The sequence below is a fragment of the Pleurodeles waltl genome, chromosome 10, assembly GCF_031143425.1.
Source record: "Pleurodeles waltl isolate 20211129_DDA chromosome 10, aPleWal1.hap1.20221129, whole genome shotgun sequence".
Taxonomy (NCBI): Eukaryota; Metazoa; Chordata; class Amphibia; order Caudata; family Salamandridae; genus Pleurodeles; species Pleurodeles waltl.
Window position 1 is genome coordinate 1,024,737,277 of NC_090449.1, and position 13,533 is coordinate 1,024,750,809.

The following is a 13,533-nucleotide window of genomic DNA, read 5'->3' on the forward strand; positions in this document are numbered from 1 at the left end:
AGCATAAGTATACTTCTTTTGTGGGCTTGCAGTTATTTCATTTGTTAGCTTCAGTATCATTTATAAATCCTTGCTTGCTAGTTGTCAGTCATGCCTCTTTGACCCTCCTTCTGTGTGGGAGCAGGGACCAACTACTGTATAATTACGCTTTGTCCTGTTTATCTGGTCTGTAGGGGACTTTTTTTTTTTTTTAACTTAGTTTCCTGCTACTGTCCAGGGAAGCTTCCCCTTTCATTTGCAGAGCATTCTTGCTCTGAGCTTAGCTGTAAATAAAGCTTTAAATCAATCTGTTGTTTTTGTCACATTTGGTCTTGGTGGACTCTCTGCACCTTCTCTCAGCTGCCTGGCACCCGCCGTTCTTTGGCTTGGATTTTCTTTACCAAGTCTGCCTGTCTTTGGTCCCTGGTGCTGAGAGTAAGGGCGGAGGATCGCTTGTAATTGCTTATAGCCTAGGCACCCAGCTCTTCCAGGGCCCCGCATCCTTAGAGACAGTGCTCACTTCTGCTCAATTCTGTACACTCTGCCCAGTACTGAGACCTCAGATGCAGCTCCATCAATGCACCTCAGTTCACACACTCCAAGCCCTCGGCCGTGCCAGTGCCAGGAGCCTCACACACGCTGACTGCCAGAGCACCTCATTTCTTGCAGTCAGTACACTCTGCTGCTCCAGTACTCGGACCTCAGGCGCAGCTCCATCGGTGCACCTCAGTTCTACCCCGGCAAGGTCAATTCCTTTCCTATACTGGGACCCCACTCACATACAGTTCAATTACAGCAGCTCAATTGTAATATTCAGTCCCACTGCCAAGCCAATACTGAAACCCAAAAGAGCAAAACCCAGCTCAGCCAGTGTACCTCAAGTCCAACATCCAACGCCACTGTTGATGGGAACCCCCACACCTCTGCCTAAATCGATCAATTGTAACTTTCAGTGTGCATTTCTTCTCAGTACTAAGACTCACATACGCCCTTCAGGACTCCTCGCTTCTGTGGTTCAGAGGCAATGCCACTCCCAGGCTGGGCCCCACTCACAGCTTCACCAGGGCACCTCCAGGTTAACACTCGGCAACACTGGCACGCCAATTCTAAGTTCCACACATAACTCTGTTAACTACCTCAGTAGTGACCTTGTGTACCCATTACTATTCTAGTGCTGCAGCCCACATAAACTCTATCAGTGCACCTCAACCCTAACCTGCAGCGTCCCATTATTCCAATACCAGGAATTACACAGCGCTCTGTTGCTCATTCCTCACTCGCTGCCTTTCTGTAATTCCAGCACTGGGCCGGGACACAGCTCTGTCTATACCGCCAATCCTGATCTGAAAGACCCCAATATTGCTGTATTGGGGTTCACATACAACTGCTAATGCACCTTCTGCTGTTCTGGGGCCCCCCCTGCTGTTCCACACACTGACTTCTGTTTGAGGACGTGGGGGGAGCCAATTAAATCTATTCTTAGCTGCCATCTTTATTTGGCAGGGTCTGTTTCACCTATCTCACGCCGTTCTTTCCTTTACTCCATTTACTTTCAATGTTTTCTTTCTCCCCCACTTTTCTCTTCCCAGCTCTTAAAATCCACACGTTAACAGTTTCGCTCTTTCTTTCAACTGTATATTTCTACTCCTGTCCCTTTTTTTTCATTTCCCTCTTCCAACCTGCTATTTCAAGCTTGCAAAAACTTGGTTATTTCTTTCCTTGCTTCGTTCCTCTCTTTTTTCTTCATCAGGTGTCCATTCTTTCACTATTTTTGTCTCTTCCCGTCATTCTTTCTTTGCCTTTTTTTTTTTTTGCTATTTCCTTTGACTTGGTATGTGTCCTTTCACATTTTTCTTTTTTAAAAATTTTTTTTTAGATCTTTCTTCCTTTCTCTGGTGTTTTTCTGATCTTTATCTGCTAATTCATTTTTTACTGTAAATTCCTCTTTTTCCCATCTCTATGTGGAAGCCACAAGCTACTTGTCGGGACCTGAAGTGTCAAAGTGGTTTTCCCATTCTGTGTCTGTGGGAAATGTGTCGGTACATACATGCCCTGGTTCTTTCTCTCGCCATCTCTCTTTTTTTTGCTAATGTTCATTTTCCATTTTATTTTCATACTTCTTTCATGCCTTTTCCACTTTATCTTTCGTTCGCTAGCTTCCTTCCCTTTTTTCTTTTGTCTCACACGTTTTCCCTATTTCTTCTCTTAGTTGTGTTTTCATTTTCTCGTTCTTTCTTTCTTTTATTTCTTTGCAACCCCTTCAGATTCTTTTCTCCGTCTGTTGTATTCCTTTTGCTTTTCTTTTTCTGCCCCATCCTCTTTCTCTCCTGAGGCCTAGTTATCAACAGAGCAACAAGTGCAGTGGCACCGGAGCCTAGAGACCTACGCGCTTCACTCAACTCTAATTACTTCTGTATTTTCCTACCGAAATTCCAGTCAACCATTTTCCTGTCTTACTCCAGGGCCCATGGCACAGTTAATACGCCACTTGTCCTCTCCATCTTTACTCTCGACTCCCTCTTTCCTTTCACCCACCAATCAGTGCCAAATTATATTTTTATGGTGTTTTGAGTATTACACTCTAATGCCAAAAATGTATTTCTGATAAAGGTTTACATGATAATTGTATATCTTTTAAGATGGAGGAAGAGGGTAAATGGAAGAGCTTTAGTTAAATGCTGGGCCACTGGAATTATATGGCAGGAAAAGCTGAAATTATGAGGCAGTGTTGACCAATTTATGTGGTAGGAAAAGTCCTGTTATGAGTTTACATTGCCAATAGCTCTAACTCAAGAAAATGAGAGACCTATTGCAGTGCAAATGCTTGTCTGATTGGTAGCCAGTGTAGTTTTCTGAAAATGGGAGCGGAGGGCGACCGTGCTGGAAGGTTGCAGGTCTGCCGAGCGGCTTTGTTCTGCAGCCTTGTCAGGAAGGTGTCATTTGCTGCAACCAGTAACGGTTCCTGTTGAATACACCGTACGACCACTATATGCAGCATTTGGTATCAGGTGTTGCTTAACTAACTTTTTGTGCCTGAGGCGTTATCATTGCGTGAAGTCCACTTTACTTTCGTTTTTCTGGTTTTCAGTGCCTCAGCTGTTATGGTGTAATTATTAACTTAATAATTCAGGCAAAAAATGCAAAATGTGCCTTTTATGGTTGATGGATGGACTTTGTCACTGCAGCACGCCAGCGTGGTCATGGTATATTTATTGCACTCGCCTTCAGTCAACGCCCTGTGACTGCCAGCTCGTTGTCACTTCTCCGCTGCCCACGACCTGAGGTTCTTTGTAGAAAGGATAGTTGAGTCTGTTTTCTACATGTGCACCATGAGGTGCTTGGACAGCTTCTATTCTTTGAAAATGCGCCTAGCATTCTCCTATAACTTGCATCTCGAGGAGCAGCTCTGCGGCACGAGCCCGACCTCCATGGATGATATGTGGGCTAACATGAGGCGACTGACCGCACTGCTGAAAAGAAGGTATTTACAGAGTTTCACCTGACCTTAATTAGAACATAGTGAGGCTACTTACCCACTGGCTGAAAATAAGGTAGTTGCAAGATTTCACTTTACTTTAATTAGAATATAGTGCGACGACTGAAAACAAGGCATTTGATCGTTTCCACTTTAGTTTCATTATAGAGGTTTGAACACTCCTTTGAAAGGTTTACTTTATGAGAAGTAGAATGGTACAGTGGAAGTCACTTAGAATTAAGATTGCACCACCGATACTTTTGGGGGTTAAATGTGTTGATGTTTTGTGTGTTAGAGGCATAACTAAAAAGTTTGGTGTCTTACAGATTTGCACTGCATTGATGCACTGTTAACACTCTGGGCATATGTGTATTTTTTCAAGACGATTGTTTGCAGGAGAAATGTTATAAACTGCTTTATAACAGCTTTGTCATTACTTTAGTGACTAATGTGCTTTTGGGTTCATTGCTTAGAAGGATTTGTTTTGACGATACAGGATAATTCTGTTTGAAATGATGCAGCATCAGAAGTATTCGGGGATTTCCAAAATGTATGACATTTACTTATGGGATAAACTCCAACCACCTGTGAAGTCCACGCCCGTACATAGGAACAAGGACACTTAAAAGATCCACATTGTGTACCTTTGGTGGTATTTCAGCCCCCCCCCCCCCTGACTCTTATACATTTTGTGCTTTATTTCTTGCTCTCTTCTTCCTCCACTTATGATGATAAATAATGCAGTAGTTCTCGACGTTTCCCCTCCTAGTGCTTTCACGCCCCTCCCCCTTTTCCAAATACATTTAATGCCCTTCATTTCGGTGCTTATTTTGCTGTGAAGCACAACAGTTATTTTTTTTTTTTTTTTTTTTTCAAATTCATAATTCGAGGAAAGAAATGGGTCCTTCTCCCTCCCGATCTCTTGTCCTTTTGCCCCTCTCCTTTTCATTATTGCAATTTTTTTAAACTTTTTGTTTGTAGGCTGACGGCAGGATGTTCTTGTCAACCCTGGTAGAGGTTGTCGGTCGAGGTGATATAGCTTTTGAGAACACACTGTGTTCTAGGTTCTGAGGAATGGTGGTATCCACTGTACGCTAAAGTGAAGAACCGGGCGATGGGGACATCAGTACTAGCTTCTGTACTCTTCATTGTCATCACGGAAGTGTTCTGCCATCAGATAGGAGACAATATGGTACAGGATTTGATGGATAAACATTACCCTCCTGTGTATTTTAATTCAACTGAGCATTTGTGAATTATAAAAGATGTAGAGAGTAAAATGTGGTGAATAGATATGAAATATTTCTTAAACACTTTTGATTGTAGGCATGTTTTATGGAACTCGAGTGGCATGAAAGTGCCAAAGTTGCTATTGTTGGCATTTCAGGAAAGACAGTTTTTGTGCTGACGTGACAGATGAGCCCTCCGTTCAACTATTGCAAAGATGCAACTTGTGGCATCCATTTTGGCGTGTTAAAGGAATTGGTCTGGAAGATTGGTTTTAATCACTTGACATTTATATGGGTTCACCTTTGGTTGTAGAAATATATTCATGGCCTGCCCTGGTAGCAGTGCTTGGCTCTCATATCCCTAACCGTACTGTAAGCTTTACCCTCATCTACTGCATCTCTGTTCCCTCGCTTTCAGTAGATGGTTAGGGCAAGTCACCGGGAGATCAAATGATCTGAACAGGATTGCACAATTTGGTCAAATGGGAAAGTCGTGACTATCCCTCTAACCGCTGATCTTCAGCACCTGTAAAATGTCTCTTTAAATGTGTGCCTTCAAGGCCTTCATGTAAGCCAGACATATCTTGTGACTCAGATTATTAAGTCCATAAGGCGCAGGCTTTTATGACAGCCATTACTGAGCAAGGGTTCCTTATCCTTAATGTCTGTTTATTGAGTATTAACTCAATCGAAACCTGGCTGTTTACCCACCAGTGTACAGTTGGTGTTCTTACCATAAAGAAACGCATCATAAGGCGATGCACTGCTTTTCCTATTTTAATTCATTCTCACCTATTTCTTGCTAATTTAACTCTCCCTGACCTGTTTCACAAGCTGTCAAATAGGATATAAACGTTCCTGTGTGAATGAATGAACGAATGATGTGATTTATAAAGCGCACTGTCACTCCCAGAAGAGCATCTTGGCGCTGGGCGGTAAACGTATATGGCTCCAAAAACAAAATTGAACCAAGAACCTGTACTTTAGAGTATGAGCAAATAACAGTAGAGAACATCAGAAATACCAACGAGCCATGTTTTAAGCTGCCTTTTAAACAAGGCTTCTGGTTCAATTAATTGAAGATGTCTGAGGATGTGGTTCCATGCTTTTGCACCCGGAACTGCGAAAGATTTTCCTCCATGAGTTTTCAGTCTGAACGTGAGGTGCTTGAGCAGATTGGCATTTGAGGACCTAAGAGATTGGAGTGATGTATGATGGTTAACTCTAGCAGTTAGATATTTTGGTCATAGTGCTCTATAAGTTCTGAACACCAACTAGAGAATTTTAAACAGGATCCTTTTATCTACTGGCAGCCAGTGCAATGCTCTCAGTCATGCAGATGCGGAAGAATGACGGGGGCAGTTTCAGTACCAGTCTGGCAACAGAGTGTTGAACCACCTGTAGCTCCTGAAAGGTTAGTTTGGAAGAACCAGCATACAAACTATTGGAGTAATTCTACCTTGATGTTATTAATGCAAAGGCTACTGTTTTTCTGGCCACCAGTAGAAGGTAGTCAAAGAACTTTCTTCAGGGATTTAAGGAGGCCAAAAAATGTTCCTGCCACAATGGTCGCTTGTGACCGGAAGGAAAGAGAAGCATCACATTTTGTCCCGAGGTTTCTAAGGACCTTGACCGTGGACGGAGGTGTTAGGGTGGAATTGGGCCACCATAGCATGGGGTCGAAAGAATTGGACTTCCCAAGTAGCATAATCTCTGTTTTATAGGTGTTGCACTTGAGTTGGAGTGTGAATATAGCAGTTGTCATTTTACTGATGACTACAACTGCAATTTTTTTTTATTTTTTTTTTACAATCTTTTTGGTTTTATACAATCTGAAACAACAGGTCTATTTTGATGACTACTTGGAAAAAAGGCTTAATGTAAAATGTAAGCAGAAAACTAAGAGCAAAGCCAGCCTATCTCAGTATTCAAACGCTGTACTGCGTTTCAGCTGCAAATTTGGCCCTGGATTGACAAAGCCAGCCTTATAGGTCTACCATTCCGAAGCACAGAGCCAGCCGGCTTGCATGGGGCTGATCTTTTGCGAGGCAGTATGGCCCGGAGTCTTCTGAAGATTGAAAATCAATCATCGCATTGTTTAATGTAGCTTGGCCCGAGAACCCCAACGGCAGCCCTAAGACATGAGTTGGACAAGAACATAATCAAAGCTGTTGCAGCGCTTACCCTGTCTTGATCTGGTATTGAATATGGACTAAACCAATCTTGTAACTTAATCTCAAGCCTATTCGGGAACTGTGACAAAGCAGTAACTCACAAAATCTGCATTAGCTAAATCATATTGCAAGGTCATTAACCAGCATACTTTTTGGTCTAACCCCGAGAACATGGCTTCCTCAAGCGAGGAAGTAATCAAAGTAAAGTATGTAATTGTATGCAATGAAACACTTCTGCATATGCCGCTATGCACTTTCAGCAAGTAGGCTATATAATTGCCTGCTTTAAAAAAAATATATATATATTATATAAGACACTGATGCTGCTATGAATGTATGCCTTCAGACTGGCAGCAAACTTATTTTCAATCAAGTGGCCTCTTAAATTTATGCTGCCTGGAAAGTCTCATGGCTGTCACTTTACGAGTAAATTAACTTTGTTCACAGTTCTATGCTAATATTTAAACATTTCGCTCCTGCCACACAATCTGATGTTAATTATATCATTCATCTTTGATCCAATATCTGCGGGTAACTGAAATTGGTTAAAGGTTTGTAATCATGATGGTTTACTATTATAATGCATGTATTTTGTATTATATAGGAATATTTTACATCATACACACCAGGAGGGGGAAGAAAAGGGAAAGAGATCAATTTTATAAGCAGAAGACACCTATTATGAATTTTTAAATATGTTGTATGAAATTGGCATTACCATGTGATATAAAATTGAACAAGAAATGTATCTGCTAAACACACTTTAGAAGGATAGCAAGGTGATCCCAGATGCCAAGGATGACATTGTCGAATAATTATGTCATTTGGTTGTTATAATATTGTGCAAGTGAATCATTTTATTAAATTTTCTAGCCAAATTCAACCTGCAAATTATGTTTTAATCTTTTGTATTGTTATGTCTTTCATATTGTATGGCTTACACTTGTAAGCCAAAACAATACATTCATTCATATAAAGACGTAATGGTAGCTACAAACAAAAGCATTGCTGAGTGTCAGTGAGAGCAAAAAACTAGTTATGTTTCATATTTTATTATTTTGCATAGATCCAGTGGGATGTGATACATGTCTCAACCATACCTAACCTCCCACCTTGTTCCAGTGCCCCGTTTGCTAAGCCCAGCTTCAAACTTCACTGGAAGTGAAAGCTATCCTGCTAAAACACTTTCTTAAACTTTGTGTCACTCGTGGTTTTAGTGTACAATTGTTCCAGAAGACATGCACCCATCCTTTTCTCTCAGTCCACCCACAGTGTTTGGTGTTTTGGGACACATCCTCTCCTGAGACCTACTTGTCAAGTAATCATCAATCCGCAAGTGTAGGAAGCTGGCCTGGTGTGTGTGGTGGGTATGTAAGGTACTTACACCTTTTACCAGGTCCAGGTATCCCGTCTTAGTGAAGTGTAGGCAGTGTATAAAAGCCAGGCTCTCTAGAGGTAGCTGTGGATGAGCAGCCAAGGCTTATCTAGTAGACATGCAAAACCACTGTAGTCACACAGCACTTACACACATGAAAGAAAAAAGTTGTACAAAAATAAAGGTACTTTATTTTTGGTCACACAATACCACAAAGTAGTAGAAGGGCAACCCTCCAATAGGAGGTAAGTAATACACTAATTATAATCACTATTAAACAGCAATAGGCATAGAAAAGGTTAGAAAACAGTGCAAATGTATATATGAAAAAATGGAATGCGAGCACAGGACTCCCACCTAGGTAAGTGGAATGGGTAGAGGGGAGCTGGGAGTACTAGAAAACCACAGAGGTTAGTAACACAGCCCCCCCCCAGTGACCAGGAAAGCAGGAGTAATTCACTGGAATTTCCCCAACCACCCAAAAGGAAGAAAAGAAGACACCCAGACAAGACTGCAAGAAACCAGCAGTGGATTCCTGGAGAGGCAGGCCTGTGGAGAGAGGGGACCAAGTCCAAAAGTAATAGTGGAGTCAAGGAGAAGTAGGAGCTACTACCCACCCAGCTGTACTTGCAGGAGTTGGTTGACGGTGATGAAGATCAGGTCAGCACTGCAGCCCTGGAGCCGGAGAAGAGTTCCTGAAGGATGCAGAAGATGTTCCATACTGGAATGAAGATTGCAGATGGGTGTCGGTGCAGGAATTCCACCAAAAAGCTTTGGCAAATACAAACTCACAGTTAGTGCAAAAGTGGTGCTTCTGGGGACCAGCAAGGCCCAGGAGGACTCAACCCAGGAGGGGGAGTTAGAGGGGACCCTCAGCGACACAAGAGAGCCCACAAGAGCAAAGGCAGCACCCACAGGAGTCCCACAGGACAGGGACATAGAAGTCGGAGAAGGAGCCCATGCAGCACTACTGTAAGGGATCCCACAACACAGGAGAACCACGCAGAGGGCTGTGCATTGCAGGAAGGAGTGCTTGGGACTGGAGGTAAACGTCACCTGAAGATCCCGTGGAGGAGATGCAAACAACCCTTGGCAGCTGCAAGTGACGTGGTGCACGGGATACTTTCCTGCGTGGGAAGGCAAGGACTTACCTCCACCAAAGTTGGACAGCTGGCAGAGAGGACCAGGAGGACTACTCTGGACCACCACTCGTGATGCAGGATCCACACAACTCAGGATGAGAGGAAATCCACGCAGCCGGTCGCCATTGTAGCAGTTGCCTGCGGATGCAGGGGAGTGACTCCTTCACTCCAAGGGAGATTACTTCTTTCTTCTAGTGCAGACTGAAGACATGCCGCTCTCAGTGGATGCACAGCCGGTGGAAATGTTGCAATTGCTGGAAGGAGCCCTGGAAACAATGTCGGAAGCAGATTGTCGGGTCCTGGAGGGTCCAGCCACAGTTCTGGAGGCCAGAAGTCGAAGTGAAGGTCTCAGAGGAATCCTGCTGGAATCTTGCAAGCCGAATCTGAGGATCCACCCAAGAGAGAGACCCTAAATAGTCCTGAAAGGAGGATTGGTCACCTAGCCAGGTAAGCACCTATCAGGAGGGGGCTCTGACGTCGCCTGGCTCTCCTGGCTACTCGGATGCTCTCAGAGTTCCCTGCCAACCTTGGATTCAAAATGGCAGAACCCAGGGATCCTTTGGAGGAGCTCTGGGCACCACCCCTAGGGTGGTGATGGACAGGGAAGTGGTCACTCCCCTTTCCATTGTCCAGTTTTTAGCTCCAAAGCAGGGACTGAACCGGTGTGGACTTGTTTATGCACAGAGGGCACCAAATGTGCCCTTCAAAGCGTACCAGTGGCTTGGGTAGGCTACCCCTCCCAAGCCAGTCACACCTATTTCCAAAGGGAGAGGGTGTTACCTCCCTCTCCCAAAGGAAATCCTTTGTTCTCCCTTCCTGAGCTTGATCAGATCAAGCAGCAGGGGCTGCCCGGAAAACCCTTTAAGACTGGTGGTAGCCATTCTGGGAGTCCTTTAAGTATCCCACAGAGTGCACGGAATCATACTTCCAATACTTGCAACAGTATTGGGGTATGATTCCGACATGTTTGATGCCAAACATGCCTAAGTTCGGAGTTACCATTATGTAGCTGGACATAGGTAGTGACCTATGTCCAGTACACGCATAAAATGCCGTCCCCGCACTCACGAAGACTAGGAGAATGGAGCTGGAGTTCGTGGGGGCACCTCTGCTAGTGCAGGGTGCCCTCACACACAGGTTCTTGCACCCTGCCCTCTAGGCTAGGAGGGCCTGCCATAGGGGTGACTAACAGTGACCTGGTATAGTGGCCTGGTAGTAAAAGGGTGCATGCACCCTTTCACGCAGGCTGCAATGGCAGGCCTGCTGAACACTTTGCATGGGCTCCCTATGGGTGGCATAATACATGCTGCAGCCCATAGGGATCCCCTGGTACCCCGATTACCTGGGTACCATATACTAGGGACTTACATGGGGGCACCAGTAGGCCAAATGTGGGGTGAAAAAGGTTCCAGCAACCATTTTTAAAAGGAGAGAGCATAATCATTGGGGTCCTGGTTAGCAGGATCCCAGTGAACAGAGTCAAACACACTGACAAACATGCAAAAAGTGAGGGTAACCATGCTAAAAAGAAGCAACTTTCCTACAGCAAGCTTAAAGTATATTATTATATTTAGTCACTTTGAGGTTCCCCCTTGTATACAATGAGGCAGGGGGTGAGGCTCGTCAAAGGACAGCAGAAAGTTTTACATGACTGATTTTTATAGTTCTAAATAGCATGGAAGAATGACTCTTCTATTAAGAACAGGAAGGCTCAGTTTAGAGATGATGGCATCTGACAATTCATCAATACCATGAAATCAGTCTTCAGGTTTTCTGGCTTGTCATAGCAGTTGATGTTGTACATATTCAGCAAGTGTCTGATTCTCTGTTAAAGATAGTATTCCCCACTATTGTGATCAATTGCAACCTTCACATCTGAAAACAATGTAACTTAATCTCTTCTGACCAGATCATGCAGATTTGAAATCTCTTACGGTGTCACTTATTTGTAATCCCTTCCTTTTGTGTGGGCCCGTCTGGGAGCACATCCCTTGTTAATTTGTTCTACTACATACAAGGCTTCTTTCCAGGACACTCATTTCGGAGTGTAGTCCAAGTATCCAAAATATAGATACAAATTTGGGTATGTGTACTATGGATGTGCAACACACATTAAGATGTTATCCACCTATAGTAACGTACTGGCCTCTCGCCGAACTTCCCACCAAAATCCACTGACCCGCAAGTCACACTTAACCATAAAAGATGGTCTGAAACAAAAGGTGAAAAAAAACTGTCTTGTTCCCTTAATTTGTTGAAATTTTCTCGCGGACCAAACTCCTTTCACCGCCACTGGATTGGTGGGTGTGCATGCAGCTATGCAACGCGTGACATGATTTCAGGACCAAACTCTATTTTCAGTTACACCTTCAGTTAAAAAAAGTCACTTTTGAGTCAAAAGCTTTTTTTATTGTCCAGCCAGTGAACACATCCAGGGGAGATAACCAGTTGCATCCAACTGGTTGATACAGTTGTGAAGGTGATGCAATTCAGTCTAGTGGATTATTGAGACATGAGACCAGACTGATCTGGGTGTACTTTGGACTTTTGTTTCCACTTTATGGATGCAAATCAGGTGATATAATGGACATTTGTCTTCCACCTTAACTTGCTTATGAATCATTGTTTTAGTGGCCTGGCACACATATGTTTATTTATGAGTTTTGTAATGCACGCAGCTACCCAAAAAGGGTTTCCCAGTGCAGGGTAGGTTTAGGTAGAGTGTGCAAATCAGTTAATTTTGAAAAATCAGGTCTTAAAGCCTTTGCGAAAGGTCATTAATGAATTACAGTTCCTTAGAGCTTCCGGCAGAGTGTTCCAGAGTTTGAGGGCCCATGCATGAGAAAGAAAGCCCTTTCATATGAGAAAGACCAATTCTCAGTATTGTAAACAAAGATTGGTTAGAAGATCTAAGAGAACATGTGGGCTGATAGAGCCTCACCAGCCTCTGATTGTAGTGTGATCCTGCTCCCTGTTTAGCCTTGAATATGTAGCACAGTGCCTTGAACTCAACCCCCTAGCGATCCTAAGCCAATGTAGTTCCTGTAGTAGGTGAGAAGCTGAGGCTGATTTGGGTAAATGAAAGAGCATTCTGGCAGCAGCATTTTGAACTATCTTAAGCAGTTAATTGTTGTCTTATCAGCGCCCAAATGGAGCACGTTTCTGTAATCCAGTCTAAATATGAGAGCTTGTATTACGGTCCTCTGAGCTGCAGAGGGCATTAGCCAGATGATCTTTTTTTTTTTAGCCATCTGAGAACAGCAAAACAGTTGACAGTTACTTTAGTCACCTGCGGTTTCAAGGTCAGTATATCATCAATAAGGAAGCCCAGGTTTTTCACCTGCGTGGATGAAGTAGGCAAGGTCCCTAGAAAAGCCGGCCAGTGTCTAGGGCCCACAGAACAACGTTCTTATCAAGAACCATGACATCTGTCTTATCACCATTGAGCTCAAGGGAGTTTTTGTTCATCTATCCCAAGATTTTCCTCAAGCCTAGGTTCAAGATCGACAGGTCCTGGTTCTGGGCCGATGAGGGAGAAAAACAAAATCTGCGTGTCATCGGCTTATGAAAAAAAGGGTGAGCCCACAACTCTCTAGTAGGTTTGCTAGGGATCTAAAGATAGCTTACAGGTACCTTTCCATCTGTCTTTGCTGCAGATCTGCTTTAAGGATTTTGTCACCCATACGACCACCTAAATAGTGCCTCTGATGACTCTGCCCAGGTATTTTATCCAACTGTAGTTGCTTTGTCGAGGTTGGAAGATCCTCTTCTGGAAGATATGCATCCAGTTTTAATATTTCACTTTCAGACAGATGATGGCGTTTCAGGCCACTTAAATACATAAGTAACCCATCGTCTTGCAGTTGGATCAATATAGCGCTGGACACCAGTGTGCACACCACCTATGACCTCCAGAATCCCTCACACTATTCCTTCTTGCACATTCCTTACTCTCCCTGCCCATCTGAAATTCTGTTTGGTTCTACTGAACCATGCTCTGTGTCCTCAGCCTCGTTTCCAACCTTGCAGAACATCCTCTTGGTCCCCGCATTGTGAGTCTTGATCAGATTAGTCACTGCTCTGCCTGAATTAGTTGATCAGGGGTAGACTCTTCTGTTGGGAGAAGCCAATTGCTGCATTTCCATAGTCGTCGTAGTCA

At 43.6% G+C, this 13,533-nt stretch overlaps 1 protein-coding gene across 4 annotated transcripts in view; it reads left to right on the forward strand.

Annotated features, from left to right (window-relative positions):
• Positions 1 to 13,533, forward strand: part of ABHD5 (abhydrolase domain containing 5, lysophosphatidic acid acyltransferase) — a 134,622-nt gene that overhangs the window by 52,364 nt on the left and 68,725 nt on the right. The window lies entirely within an intron of this gene.